This window comes from Ptychodera flava, chromosome 9 (genome assembly GCF_041260155.1).
Source record: "Ptychodera flava strain L36383 chromosome 9, AS_Pfla_20210202, whole genome shotgun sequence".
NCBI classification, from domain to species: domain Eukaryota; kingdom Metazoa; phylum Hemichordata; class Enteropneusta; family Ptychoderidae; genus Ptychodera; species Ptychodera flava.
Window position 1 is genome coordinate 3,182,297 of NC_091936.1, and position 16,039 is coordinate 3,198,335.

The following is a 16,039-nucleotide window of genomic DNA, read 5'->3' on the forward strand; positions in this document are numbered from 1 at the left end:
TATAATATATGTAAATCTGTGTACTTCTGTACGCTTGATTATTCATATTAATGTACTTGATTATACCAGAGTGGTTACAAATGGATTTGTGTGCAAAATTGGAATTTGGAATTTCACCGAAATGTTGATTCACTATACATGGTAGTCTACGAGAGAACTATGATCAATTTTTTGACAATTTCTGTCCCCTATGATTTTGTCTCTTGTCTTTCATCAGTTTTAACTGTTCAAGGTGTTTAATATAGGATACCACTGCATCATCTTTGCTCCTGAAGCTTGTCGATAATGTGTATGTATTTAAAAGAATCAATGTATTTCGACGGCAATTTCCTATTCAGGAAATATCAAATAGACATTCAAAGGTTTGGCTGTGGCTAAGACTGTGACCTATGCCCCAGTGTTCTAGTTCTGATGCGCGCTGAGTTTGGATGGTTAAGTATCAGCGGCGAGCCGCCGATAAGTTTTGTGTAAAATTTGCCGAATGTAGTGATGTAGTTCATTATCCGTGCGAGAATTCATCGCCATTATTTAGGCAAAACCACAGAGAAATGACAAGATAAGCAAGAAAGTTAAATGTCAAATAAAAAGTTATTGGTGCTTATTGTGAAACATAAAAGGATATCAAAAGTTAGGAGGGACCGTCAATATAACCGGTCTTATATCTGGGCAGTAGATCAACCCTGTAGTTGGACTGACCTGAACTCAAACTTAACTGATGTATAATTATCATGACCGTATAATCTATCGGGGTAGTTATTATATTCTGATACATAAACAGACTGTTGTAACCACGGGCACTCTGTTGTTCTGAATTGATAGTCTGAATAGACTAAGCTGCTTATATGTAAATACGAACTTTGATGATAACTTTGTAAGAAATTTATAACAGAATGCCGTTCAGATTGAAATGCCGACTTAGCTACAAAACCAGATCAAGGTCGGACGTGTCTACGGGAACGTTACAAGCGACCACATCGACCGTATTCTTTCGATGCTAAACGTCGCGGCGGAACGACGCACGCATGTATACGCGTACTATAGGTACGCACGCGACCTGCACTGTGTCGTTTCACATTATACACATATTGACTGGTCATGAGGGCAACAGCATACGTCTGTACCCGAGGGACTGTGAGTCACCCCCAAAAACAGACTGTTTCCCGAGGCCGTAGGCCGAGGGAAACAGTCTGTTTTTGGGGGTGACTCACAGGCCCGAGGGGTTAAAGACGTATGCTGTTGCCCTAATGGCCAGTCAATATGTGTTTTGTAACACACCTCATCCGTAGTCATAAATAAGCACGTACCATACACAAAAGTTGTCGCATGATGTAATATGTTGGAGTGGTTCAGCAAGAAAAAGTTTTTGCCGACAGGGTCGCAATACTTCTGCAAAACGTTCAATGCACCTTTGATTATCGTCTTCTTTCGTTTCGAGTCCTTGTTTGAAACCAGAGCATTCAGTTCTTCTTCAGAAGTAGGATAAACCGAGAAATTTCTTGACTATCGTTTCGCTTGTCCGCAGACGGCATCTTTGTTTACATTCCAGTTCGCGCATGCGCCAATGTTTTTTGACGTCAGCGGGCATCATTTTTCGGAACTGATGCCTGGCAGGCAACAGTTCCGACAAATGATGCCTGATGACGTCGTTTACGTGGATCAGCACAAAAAGAACGCATCCCACGTGACTGTCAATTGGCGAATTAGAACACAGACTGCGGATGAGGTGTGTTACAACATGATATATATACATATATATATGTCTGAGGCCGGGACAGCAGACGACAGTTCAGAGGCGCTCGCGTGCATAGCTGTCGTCGCGTGCACGTTCCATTCCAGCCACCGCGCTCATGTACACGGCAGTCATACAGTGCGGACGCACATAGGCGATTTTTCCGTTGTTGCTAGGCGTGTCTATTCCAGATTCTGTCGTCGCTAAGGCGAGACGACGGGCGCCACCGAGTCGAAGCTGACTGACAGGGCGACACATCAGGTAAGCTGAGCTCTCCAAATTTCATTAAATTTTGACCGTTAAATTAGATAAATATGTTTTAAGTGCGTTGGTTCTAGTAGATTGATGGTCCGACAGTTGTTTTGATGGCTTTTCCCCAAATATTTGACATTTTTTTCGGAAATACAGCAAAAACTTTCAATGTCAATTGTTGTTGGGTTGTGATATATCTGGCAGAAACTTGCGAAATTAATACCGTCGTTTGAGAAGTTAACATTCCGTCTCATGGGTTTAATTTGTAAAGTTTTGGTAAATTTATTTTCCTTACTCATCATTTAATATGCTGGAGCAAAATCGGACTTGGGGAAGATCAGATTGCATTCTGAGAGCGATTTATTTTCAGCCATGTACAAACCGGAAGTGAGCCAAGGAGGCCGTACAACATGCCCGGTAATCGATTGCAACTGAAATAATATTGCAGGGTTTAACGGAACTGTTATTTTGCAGAACATGTCTTTGGGATGAGCGAAAAATCTTCCTCCGTATCTGACAGTTTCATTAGTTTCCATCGCAACATTCTGTGCAGAGAAATAATATTTCTCCCTTTTCATCAAAAAATATATACACAGATCTGATGACAAGCTCTCTGTTTGATATGCTAAAAGCTGCATTCTAAAATAAAAAAGCATCTGTTTATATGTAGGATAAAAATACTTGTGTCAATAATATGTACATGCATAAAACTCGTAAGGCTGCGTTCACAAAAAATGGTTAAGGGGGCTGGAGGAATTCAGGGGGGATTCGAAATTTTTGGGTAGTAGAAGGGAGGGGGACTTGAAAATTTTGCTCCACCTGTAGGGGGAACTTGAAAATTTTTTGGTTCCCTTTTCTGTTTTACATTTTCCAATTCAAAGTTTTTGTAGGTAATTCAATGAAAAATGAATACAATTTTTATGTCATCGAATTGTTGTAATGTTAGTAATAATTTAACAAAATCTAGAACCATTTTTGTTACATTTCATGACTTTTATCTCGAACAAATCTAAACATGTGTGATTTGTCGTAAAAAGCCAAACGAGTCTAGTCACAGGGCAGAAGCTGCAAATGTTGATGATTTTTGCAATATTTCTATGTATATATCAACTACAGTTTCTTGCTGTCTCCCTACAGCATGCTCAAACACACAATATTCAGTTTGTCGACAAAACCTGTATATACAAATATGTATTTGGTGACAATTTAATTAGAGTTCAGACTGACAGTCAGTGATACAAATGCATGGTACACATACACAGGCTGTGATAGCAAGCTGAATATTGGACAGTTCAAGATGCTGTAGGGAGTAGAACAAGAACTCAGTTGTATAAACTGAACAAAAATATTGTCAAAATTATCAAAGTATCACTATCAGATTCTGCCCTGCTACTGCAGTGTCACTGTTACTGCATACCTGAGCAGTGCAGAGATAGTTCTGACTCTGATGTACACGGTAGTTGAAGAAGGGTTTCGGTCAAATGACGATCATGACAGTGAAACATACAGGCCAGGGAGCAACATATGGAAGACCAGGAGACTTGAAAAGTTATCGTGAATTTTTGAATTGTGGCATATGAGAATAAATCAAATATTAAAGAAAAAGATGGGGTCACCATGCTTGATTTTCTATATTTTCATATTCTTGTCATAAAATAATACAAAAGTAAAACTTTGAACAGTGAGGACTAAATGAAAAAAATATGTGACTAAATGGCATTATTTATTTTTTAACCAAATTTGCCATTATTACACCCAAAATTTCAGAGATTAAAACATTTATTTGATGGAACTTTTTAGCCAGTATTGTCCATTTTGAGTAGCATCTAACTCATACATGTCTTGGACTTTTGAAACAAATTTTTGGTAAGTCACTGTGCTCAGTTTTTGACAACATGGCAAAGAGCCAGAATTCACAATTTGCCTACTCTCTGATGATCGTCATTTTTTTTTGCTCTTCGGCAGCAACAATTGACCTGGACAGAGTTGGATGAACTCAAGATGGCTTAGACCGATAAATCCAAAAAGTTCACTGATGCCTTTAAGATGAATCAGTTTAAGAACTTGTCTCAGGAATATGACTTTACAAAGTACTAATAGCAGGTAGTGTTGAACACCTGTGAACGGAACGCCGCAATACGTGATTTTTCCTGCATACACATCCTTTACAAATATGTGGGATTGTGATAGTTGGGGGGGGACTTGGAAAATTTTGATCATATAGAGGGGGGGCATTTGAAAATTATTTAGGGTATTGAGGGGGGATCTGTAAAAAATAAGATTATAATCGCGATTCCTTCAGCCCCCCCCCCAGAGTAAATGACTAGGTGTTTGAACAGCTGATGATGTGAGAGCTCTATGTGACCTATGCATGTACATTAAGAAGGCCCAAGGTGTTTTTTATTTAATTGGATACATACCTTAAAATGTTATTTATAATTCCCATTTAATGTATTGTCATTACATTTGTTTTCTACTTGCAGATCACGGAACATCTATACAGTGAAAGAACTGACACAGAAAGTGCAAGAAGAATGTTTTGATTTTTCTGATTTAATTTTGCAATAAAATGTTGACCTTAACAATATTCCTGACTGTCCGGCAATTTTATTTAGTTGTGGCAATATGGAAGCTTGGAATAAGTGTTGAATGTGTTTCAAAAATTGTCTGGGTGTAGTACCCTTTGATAAATTACAAAATGCATGACACAGAAATATTTTATTCTATCTGAAATGAATACCAAGATGACTAAACCAAAGTCTCAGCAGTCCTGCAATCATTTTGAAGGCAATATATGTCTGGATGTGCGCCTAGACATAAGAGCAAATAATACCTGAAATATACAGTAAAGCCCCATTAGCTGTATCTTTTCTACACATGCACTTTGCAATGCTCACCAAAATATATTATCTGATTTTCAAAGATAGCTTTTGCATTCCCTGTCATTACTTGAATCCATATTTGGAAGCCAAAAATTATTGTATTGTTAAAAATCTAAGTTGTACATTCTTCATCAAATTTGGAAACTTTTTTATCACATTTTGGGAAGAACTTTGGCTTTAGTCACTTTTGATTGGAAATCATATTTAAAAATCATCCTAAAATACAGCTAATGTGCCTTAAAACAAAACACCTTTTTCCTAAAAAAAGGATGTAGGTTGTGTACAATGATCAGACGTAGGCTTACTTTGTTAAAAGAAAGGAAAAAATCATTTATAACAAGTTACAAAATGGATACGAAGCATGATTTCTGAACAAAAAGGCAATGATGATGAAAAATGAAATTTAAAAAAAACGACAGAGATGGCAAAGGTCATCGGTAGAGGGCAGCTTTGTTTACTCGCTAGGTCATGGTCGATGGTGTTTTGGGCACATTTTAAGTTAACATTTCCGTCTCACGGCTTTAATACAAAAACCGAATACGTAGTCTCAAAACTTAGTATCTGCACTATCGATCACTGGCCAAATCTAACTTGGGGACGACAAGGTGACGGAGTAAAACGCTAAAATTTAGGGCGGTGTGAGTAATTTTGAGGGTAGGAACGCACGCGACGACTTTGTTTTTCACCATATTTTTTCACAAAATGGACAATTTTGAGTCAAAAGTCTGTACCGCCCTATAGGTTGCGTTGATATCTTCCATATTATTTAGTTTTTACGGCACACGGAACACGGGTAGACAGACCCTAAGCGAAAAATCCCCATGGTTTCAGTTGCAGAATACGGCGATATAAATTTGAATTTTTTTCGTTCCATACCCCCCACGTAGAGAAGTTCGATATGGTGCGTTCCGACTATGTGCGTCACCACTGATAGCAACGTACCATCGTCATTCTACGCGCTTCATGATTGCGGTAAATACGCGCTGGTAAGAACTCTGCCGTGCATGCCGCGGTGCAGAGAGACCGGGCGTGAGAAAGAATAATCAGTGAGATGAACAAGCAGAATGCGACTGTTTCTTTTGTATTAATAATACCTCACTTTTTTAGGCTTTTATTTTTTTGAATCACGATGTAAGTTCTCCAGCGGCAAACGGAAACTAAAATACGAAATCATGTTTACACGCTTATACACCATCATTTAAGAACAACAGAATGCCTGTGTTGTAACCAGCAAATAAATATCGATGAAATGGACCATTGAATACTGCTGGAGGGGTGGACCGAATCCTATTCGGAATATTTTCGTCTTCAAAGAGAAAGAAACGTAATGAGAGTAGGCGGAACGTGCATATTTTGAGAGTTCCAAAGTTTGCACACTTTAAATTTCCAATTAAATGTAAATATTTGTGTAAAATCAGGTATGTTCCATTTACAAATATTCCTCGTTTGACCACGAATCAATCTACATTGTACATAATTACACCAGTTCCATCTAAGTCAGTGACACCACTAGACCAGGTTGTACATGACGTTGTGCTTGGCTTGGCTGTATACATACTCCATGATGACAGAGTTTTGTCACCTTCTCGCGTTCATAAAGGATCATAGAAGCTTTGTTTGAAGGTAAACTATGCTTTTCATATCATTGCTATCAATGAAAGGAAATTCAGCTAAACGATAATTCAGCGAAACGATAATTAATAAGGCGAACAGAATGTAAAGGGCGAGATGTTAGCCATTGCTGTTTACATCACCCATGTTGCGGGCAGTTCAAAGGTGTTTGACAAGAGGGTAGCCTAAAAAGTGCGTTCAGGTATTATTAGGAGGTGAGGGTCCCTTGACGTGATCCAACAAGACTCAGTTTTTAAAAACCTGTAAGGTATTCACTGCTAAAGAGACTAGTCTGCCGCAGGATTATAATACATGTGTGTTCAACTTTTGAAAATCTTTAAGCAAAACATTTGATTACGTCACGGAAGGGAAGTATTTTCCAACTCACTTTGCCTTATTCTTTTTTTCCGGTGACTTTCTGTATTATGAAAGAAGGCTTTCAGGACTTCTTAAATTTGTTAAATAAATTGTACAACACGTGCACGTATTACACATTAGATTCAACTTTAACCAACAAATTGAAACTCAAATGTACAAAAAAGTGTCGAAATGAAATGCCAACACAATGTGAATTTGGCGATTTTTGAAGTACATGACCCCCCCCCCCCAAAAAAAACACATTTCAAAGAATGTTCAAATGCACCCGACACTACATAGAAAGTTGCCGTAGCTTCCTTGTAGGGCGTGGTTTAGACAGCAATAAGCTTACTAGCTAACCAGTAACATGTTGGTGACTCTGTTCATAACAGTGAAAAGTAAAATGGAAAAAGAAGGATGGAAATTATTTGTGTGCCCTGCCATGACTATTTACTTCAGATGCCATGTTTTATTTACATGACAAGAAATATCTTCTCTCAAAGTCAGGTTTGAATGAAAGAATACTTACTTCTATTTCAGAGTATGAACAAGATACAGACGATCTGTCTGAAACGCGGAATGGCTCACACAAAAACATTGAAGGTACCGCAATTTTGGGAAAGACCAAATTTGTATTTTTAAGGCAAATTTTTTCATTTGTGGTCAAAAACTTATTTCACCAAAACCGCTTGTCTAACAGCTTTGATATTCGGTATGCAGGTCATAGGGATGATCAAAATGTGATATAGTAAAATTATGATGAAATCTACAATTTTGTATTTTTGGAGCAATTTTTGCGATTTTGGTCAACAAATTTGTTTCTCAAAAAGCACTCGCCTGATAGCTTTGACATTTGCTATACAAGTTCCTACAGATGAACTAAATGTGATATATTAAAATTAGAATGAAACCTGCAATTTTGTATTTTGGGCCAATTTTTGCCATTTTTAGTAAAAGAATTTTTTTCTCAAAAACTGCTCGTCTCAGTAAGGAAAAACCTATGACGACAAAGAGGTGGAACGCGCCAGGAAGCTTCTTTTCGATTACTGCAGTGACGAAAGAAATCGTTTTCTCCGCCGACAAATTTAGGCAGAATAAGCCGATATACAAGACGATGTTGTTACTTCTACATCACTACAGGAAAAAAACTGCATTCTCACAGAGAAGATTACCATTATGACTAGGCTTGGTGAGAATTTCCAGTCTTACCGATGAGAATCTATTACCATCCTTGATTATCACCAAGCAGTGCATTGCTCACTGCTCACCAGTGAGAATTCAAAAATTCTCATTGATTCGAGAGCAGTGAGAATAACAAGAGATTCTCACCAAATGCGAGAAAGTGTCACTTTCATGCCCCAGTCTCGCAATCTTTTCCTAGAGTGCATGAGTTGGCCGAGAACAATGCACTATGCTTTGTGGACCTTGAACTTGCACGTTAAATTACCACCAAATTGATAGTAATCACATTTATGTGTCCGTGCTTGTTAAAGAAATAAAACTTTTGCAACAAGAAGTATCCACATTCAAGAAAAGTCGTTGTACTGATGATTGTTAAATCTTAGGGCGGGCTTGACTTAGCAGCGGGATGATTTTTTTATCCTCAAGAATTCGCTAGATCGACAGGTGTGTAGTGTTCAGCCAGGTCCTGCAACTGTTGATTCTGGAAATATTGATCAGTCATCCACTGATAAATCAGACGCTGAAAAAACGGAAACTATACACATCACGTACTTACAGCGATGCAATAAAATATATATCCGCGATCGAGTCGAGTCAGTTGTTGAACACACCGTCATTGACCACAACATAACATCGGGTGCAATCGAATGACATCGAATGAAGAGGAATTCACAACGGTCGAACGTCGCAATCGACGTGCAACGAATAAAATGAGATCGACTGTAACCGGTGCCAACACTACAATGTCAAGGTCATTAAAAGCTGTAAATACACATCCACCCGCCGCATTGGTCATTAGTCGTCTACAACCAGGTACAACAGACAGTGATATTATTTAGCACCTCAATAAGTTAGGTTTCTATGACGTCAAAGCTGAGTCTTTCAGAACGAAATATGACTCTTGTGCGTCTTTTAAATTAACTAGTACGGGCAATATTGGCAAGGTTCTGATGAATTCTAGCATTTGGCCGTCAGGTATCCTGGTGTGAAAATTCTATACAGCATAAAAGCAACTTTTCTTCATGAATTTAAAAATCACTTCGTATCATTGTCGAGGTATCAAATCATTTATCCAAACAGTCAAAGATATTTGTAAAACCTGTGATGGTATTTTACAGGAGCACTGGCTCACGAAACCGCTTCTTCCGCTGATCAGTGGCGATTTTTATGCCATTGGAGAAACTGCTATGAATGAGGAAGCAGTAATACGGCTTGGTCGCCCAGGTGGTGTTGGCATTTTATGGAGAAAATCACTACAAAGTGTCCATATTATGCGTTATAATGATAGTCGATTAATAGGTTCACAGATAGGTCATGCCAAATGGTAATAGTGAAAATCATCGGGTTAATCTAAGTAAAAAAACTTCAAAACTGCATGGAAGAAACTCTGACACATGCTGTCATGGTTATGGGCGACTGGAACGCTAGTATTCCTTCCTTTTTCGGTAATGAAATGATGTCCTTTTGCAATGATAATAATCTTATTTGCTCAGATGTCAATTTGTTAGAGGCTAACAACCTACATGATTTCACCTATTTTAGCGAAGCCCATCACACTATACGTCATAGCTTGACCATTGCATCTCCACTGTCACTGCCCACAACTCCATTACTGATATTTCCATATTACATCATTTCATAGGGTCCTATCACTTTCCTATAAATGTGTGTTGTAATCTGGATGGCCTTCAGAAATATGAAGTGACCGAGTCTCATTTTGGTAAAACTGGTGGGTGGTATTAAATGATCCTCTCTGGATTATTATTCTCTGTAAAAATATTGCACTTTAACAGGAGACAAGCTTCAAGTTGGTAAAATCAAAATATCTAGTCAGGCTTTTGCCTGCTATGATGAACATTGTAAAAATCTCTCTCATACTTCTGCAATAGACGTCTTGCTGTTACTGAGTTTGCCTTCGAAATTCACCAGTAATAAAAAATGTGTCCCTGGTTGGAATCAGTATGTGAAGGATTACCACATCTTGACTCGAGACGTATTTATTTTATGGCGTGATAATAAGAAACCTAGATGTGGGCAATTTTTGATATCATGAGGAAACGCGTACAAAATTTAAGTATGTTTTGAAGTGTTGTAGATGAGGATCAAGTTCGAGTTGGTCGCATTTCAGATGCTTTTGTCCGGAAAGATAATCAACAATTTGGAAATATGCGGGTTATTCTAAAAAGTCTACCACTATTATCATCGTCAGTTAGAGGATGTAACAGGTATCAACATATAGCTAGCATGTGGCGTGACCATTAGAATCTCACACCCCCAAGGACCTGGGATCAGATTTCTCACACGAGTTGGGGATATTTTGTCTCACACGAGCCGCAGGCGAGTGTGAGACAAAATATCCCCAACGAGTGTGAGAAATCTGATCCCAGGTCCTTGGTGTGTGAGATTCTTTTTCTCACATGACCACAAAATGCGTTAAATTCACATTGGACATGTACAACATTATCCAAAATCGTGACAAGTCTGTCGTCTGCCACTGTACTTTGACCTGCTTTACTTTGTAGTTCTGGTCTATGTGTTACTCGTCGTGCCATTGGATAACATTTTGCGCGTGGAACAAAATAGACTGTTTATCATCCAATCAGAGCTCGTGTAATATTTACTGCAGAGTGTGGGACGGTTTCTGAGAGTGTGGGATCGATTTTTCCCACACTGTCGATCCCGCACTCCCAGCGGCCAGGAATGTGAGAAGGCCATTTTGTCCGGCCATTGTCATCTCTCTCAAATAAGAAACGTGATTCTTTCTACAAACATGTGTGTCTGATATTAGCTTCACCAACGAAATGATGGCCACACAACACCTTCTGAGATTATGCGGGCCATTGACATGCTCACTGATGGAAAGGCTGTTGGACCAGATGCCATCGCCTCAGAGCACAATGAATATGCGTATTGTAGTTCGAGAACGCTTTTGTCAATTCCTCTATCCATAAATGTGCATGGGTTTCTGCCCTCTCGATTGCTGGACACTACATTGGTACCGCTTGTCAAGGAGAAGAATTGTGATATTACCGAATCAAACAATTATCGACCCATTGCAATCACTACGTCTATTTCGAATATGAAATTATCATCTTAGAAAGGTGTGAGCACCATATCAACACAAGTGACCATCAGTTCGGTTTCTACGAAGGCCATTCAACAGACATGTGTATTTTTCTTTTGGAAGAAATCATTGATTAACCGGTATAACAGTCCTGTGGTACTGTGCTTTCTTGATGCCACTATATAGCATTCGATAGAATCAATCATTGGACATTATTCCATAAACTGATCAACAGATCTATTCTAATGCATATAGTCAGATTGCTGACGTACTGGTACAGACACCAGGAATTTCGTATTTGATGGAGTCATATATTATATGACCCTTTTCCAGTAAATAATGGTGTTAGGTAGGGAGGCATACTTTTGCCCTGGCTTTTTGCAGACTATACTGATAATACTAGTAATTAGCTGGACTCTACCAAAATTGGATGTTTCCTTGCTGGAAAATGTGTAAACCATATTTTGTATGCAGACGGCGACGTTGTCTTTATCTGTCCTTCCATCAAACGACTGAACGTTCTTATCAAATGCTGTTGCACTTTTGCTGATGCTGATGCAGTTTTGTCTTCAATGCTATAAAATCGAAATGCCTTCTCGTTAAACCAACACGGAGTAAAATCTCCCGTTTTCCTAATGTTTATCTTAACAATACTATTCTAAAATTTGTCGACAAATACTATTATTTGGGAGTAATCTTGAATAACTCAGGTGATGATAAGGATGACAACAAGAGACAAATGAAGGCATTGTATTCTCAGACAAATTCTCTGACTCATACATGTCATAAATTTTATAAATGTTCTACTAGAGTGAAGCTTACACTTTTCCAAAGTTATTGTTTGTCAACGATACTCACATTTATAGAGTTCGTACACTAAGCAGTATTTGAATGATGTGCGTGTGGCTTATAATAATTCTTTTAGAATCCTGTTAAATGTCAAAAACCGATTAAGCATCTCAGTGATACGTTTGTAAGGAATTGCCTTACGACTTTTGACAGTAAGCAGCGGACTTGAGGGTACGTTTTTACATTAGACTGAATAGGAGTCATAACACCTTGATAAGAGCTGTTATGTCTGATTATGTTAGACAAGACAGTAATCGGTGGACAAAGGTCTTGTCTACGGTATTTTAATGGATATCTTCGGTCTCCCTCTCGTAATCTTCTTTGAATTGTTTTAATGTCACGTTGGTTTGATTTGTTGTATTGTTTATTTTTTTTCGATACGCGATTTGCTGTAAATCTTTTTTCGCAGCATTTCATGTTCGTTTTCGTAGGCAGCACAGAGAGCTCTGATCCCGTGCCCGACTGCTTTTGATGAAAGTACATTCTCCGTACTAAATGAGCTCCCGCAAGATTTCAAAGAGAAGTACTCCTTGAATTTTGCAAGATGGAATTCATCGCAAGCTATCGACTTGAATCAATACACAGAACAGTGTATTGAAATCGTCAATAAACATGACATTGATCTTGTAGTCAGTGGCGCTGACGTAGGATCGGTCGTGCATGCTGCTCTCGCAGACACATTTCCACACATCAGAGGTCCCTCCATCGAGTCCGCGTTCCTCACCGTCCATAAATACTATGGCGCACAACTTTATGAACCTGATGTTCAATCAGCAAAGTCGATGATACTCGAATTAGATGCTGATTTAGAAACAATGGTTGATAAAGATAACGACTTTTTACACCGTGTTGGAGGCATTAGTTGTATTAAACCAGTGGTTGCGGAAAGTGCGGTTGGAGTTCAGAAGATTATAGAATTGGAAGAGCTCCGCAAAGCTTTGGTGAATCTTCGAAACCATACCGAATAGTAATTTATTTCTGAAGATTTTGCCAAAAAATGGATCGACGTGAAGGCCTATCAGTACAGTCTCTCGCTGTGCTTTACTGGAAGAATACATTGAGGCTGAAGGGAGTGTATCAGTAAATGCTTGTGATACAGAACGGTGAAATCAAACAACTGTCCATTTATGATTGTCTGTATGATGAGAAACCGGCAAGAGAGGGCGCACACACCCTTCCTGTGAGGGTTTGCCATTTTTCCTCAGCAATACTTTTACAGTAATTTTTGACTACTCTCTTCGAAATGAAATGACGGATCCACGTGAGATCTTTGAGTACAATGTTCTGGTACTCCAAATTTACCTTTATTTGAATGGCTTGAACTTATCTTTATCACTCCAGAAATATGAAAACAATTAATTTTCAGTTACATGCATTCTTTTCGTTTGCAACTATTTATATGCTATATGCAGTACATTGCGCTTTGTAATTTAATATCGTAGAAATAATCGACAACATGAGTTATTTATATCAAGGGGTTTGTGTCGACGGGTTACGCTGGTTGTTTTTCCAACATAACATTAAACCATATGAAGCAGAATGCAAACATGTGCCACACCAAATCAGAAATCGTTAGGGTGCAGCTCATGGTGCTCTTACATATTAATATTTATAAAAGAGAGTAATTACCAATGAAGACTTGCATTAATTTATGTAGAGGGTGACGATGAGCTAAAGTCAACCATAGCGTCCAGTAGTCAGTCCCCTGGTGTGGGGGAGGGGGAATGGGTTTTTTGTCCAACGGTTTGCTTTATTTGATTTTATTAATTTTGACTGTGATATTTCAAATAAAGCTTTAAACTCAAAAACGTCAGACTACTTTCTTTATTACTACAAGTAATTTTATTAATTTTGACTGTAAGATTGCGACTCAAAACCGTCTGACTGATTTCTTTATTACCTACAAGTCAGTATCGCCTCTCCAACCTACGTAAGCTTACATTTTGTACGGGAAATTTTCAACCTCCTTCCGGGCATACCTGTCCCCAGTAGCCCATTGAATGCAATTCCAATCGTCTCACTTTAAGTACGGAAAATTTGTCGCCCCATTTAATTAGCGCACCTGTCGACCAATCGCCGCCATCAGACATTCATATGCCTGTACTTGTGGTACCGAAGATTATCACTCTTTTACCGGACACTTCTGTTACCTTGCTCCCGCAACCTGACATCCTTATTCACGCACTTGATGTCTGGAAAATTGTGAAATTTTTATCGGATACAGCTGTCGCCGTTTCAGGCCGCCCGACTTTCTAGTCCTCGGCAATTTTAGTGGTCAGCTTTGTCAATCTTTATCGGCATCGACACAGCTGTCGTCCAATCGCCGCGATCCGACATTCATATACGTGTACTTGTGGTACCGAAGATTATCACTCTTTTACCGGACCTTCTGTTACCCTGCTCCCTCAACCTGACATCCTTATTCACGCAGTTATGTACGGAAAATTGTCAGTTCGTTATCGGATACACCGGTCGCCAATTCCCGCCGCCCGACTTTCTAGTCCTCGGCAATTTTAGTGGTCGGTATTGTTAAACCTTTATCGAGCACATTCGTCGCCTAATTTCCGATACTCAAGAACTTACATCTGTTCTGTCAATACTTGGTTTGAACACTCAGGAGCAGTACGAGACTTTCTCAAGCTTATATAAGCACGGCCGTCAACTACCTCGGGGAAGACAATGAAATCGCCGTAGAACTTTGCAACTCCAACACATCAATGGACATTTCCGCCATTAAAATAAATTTCGTTTAAAAAAGAAAATAAATCTAAAATGACGTTTAGCAGGTATAGATATTCCCATCTGCGGCAAATGTAGACGCAGAATAAAATTTGTATATGTTTGTCTTTCTGACGGGAGGTTGGTAGTACTGCAGCGGCATACTTGTCCGCTAGTGCCCGTTTACGACCATTGAAATTCCTGCACTTTAGGTGCGGAAGATAGTCAGCTTTTTATCGGTCACTTTCGCAAGCTGCCCGCTCAGATTCATTCAATTTCACGGACCTAAGTTACGGCAGAATGTCAAATTTCCAGGTAAAGCTTTCGATAACTGCCCGCTGAAGGTCATTGCAATTCACATTCTTTGGTACGGAAAATGTCGACCCTGTTCCGGGCACACCTGTGGTCTACTGCCGGTTGACACGGATTCCAATCTACGCACTTTTTGTACGGGAAATGTTCAACCTCTTCCCCGGCATACCTGTCCCCGGCAGCCCATTCAATGCAGTTGCAATCGTCGCACTTTTAAGAACGGGAAATTTGTCGCCCCTTTAATTTGCACTCCTGTGTCCAATCACCGCCTTCCTACATTCAAATACCCGTACTTGTGGTACCGAAGATTGTGAGTCTTTTACCGGACAATCAGTTACCCTTGTCCCGCTGTAGACGTCCTTATTCACGCTCTTTATGTTCGGAAAATTGTCAACTCTTATCGGATACACCTTTCGCCTGACTTTCTTGTCCTCGGCAATATTAGTGATCGGTATTGACAAACATTTATCGAGCACTTTCGTCGCCTATTACCGATATTCGACAACATACCACTCAGGAGCAGTACGAGACTTTCTTAAGCTTCTATCGGCACGGCCGTCAACTGCCTCGGGGAAGATATTAAAATGCACGTAGAACTGTGCCACTCCCACACATACATAGGCATTTCCGCCATTGAATTTTTGCTGAATCATTGAAAGGTAAATTTTGTTTGAAAAAGAAAATTAATATAAATTGATGTTTGGCAGGTATAGATATTCCAATCTGCGGCAAATGTAGATGCAGACTAAAATTTGTACATTTTTGTCTTTATTTACTTTTCTGACGGGAGGTTAGCAGTACTGCAGCGGCATACTTGCCGGCTTCTGCCGTATATGACAATTGAAATTCCCGCACTTTAGGTACGGAAGATAGTCAGCAATTTATCGGGCACTTATCGCAAGCTGCCCGCTCAGATTCATTCAATTTCACGGACCTAAGTTACGGCAGAATGTCAAATTTCCAGGTAAAGCTTTCGATAACTGCCCGCTGAAGGTCATTGCAATTCACATTCTTTGGTACGGAAAATGTCGACCCTGTTCCGGGCACACCTGTGGTCTACTGCCGGTTGACACGGATTCCAAT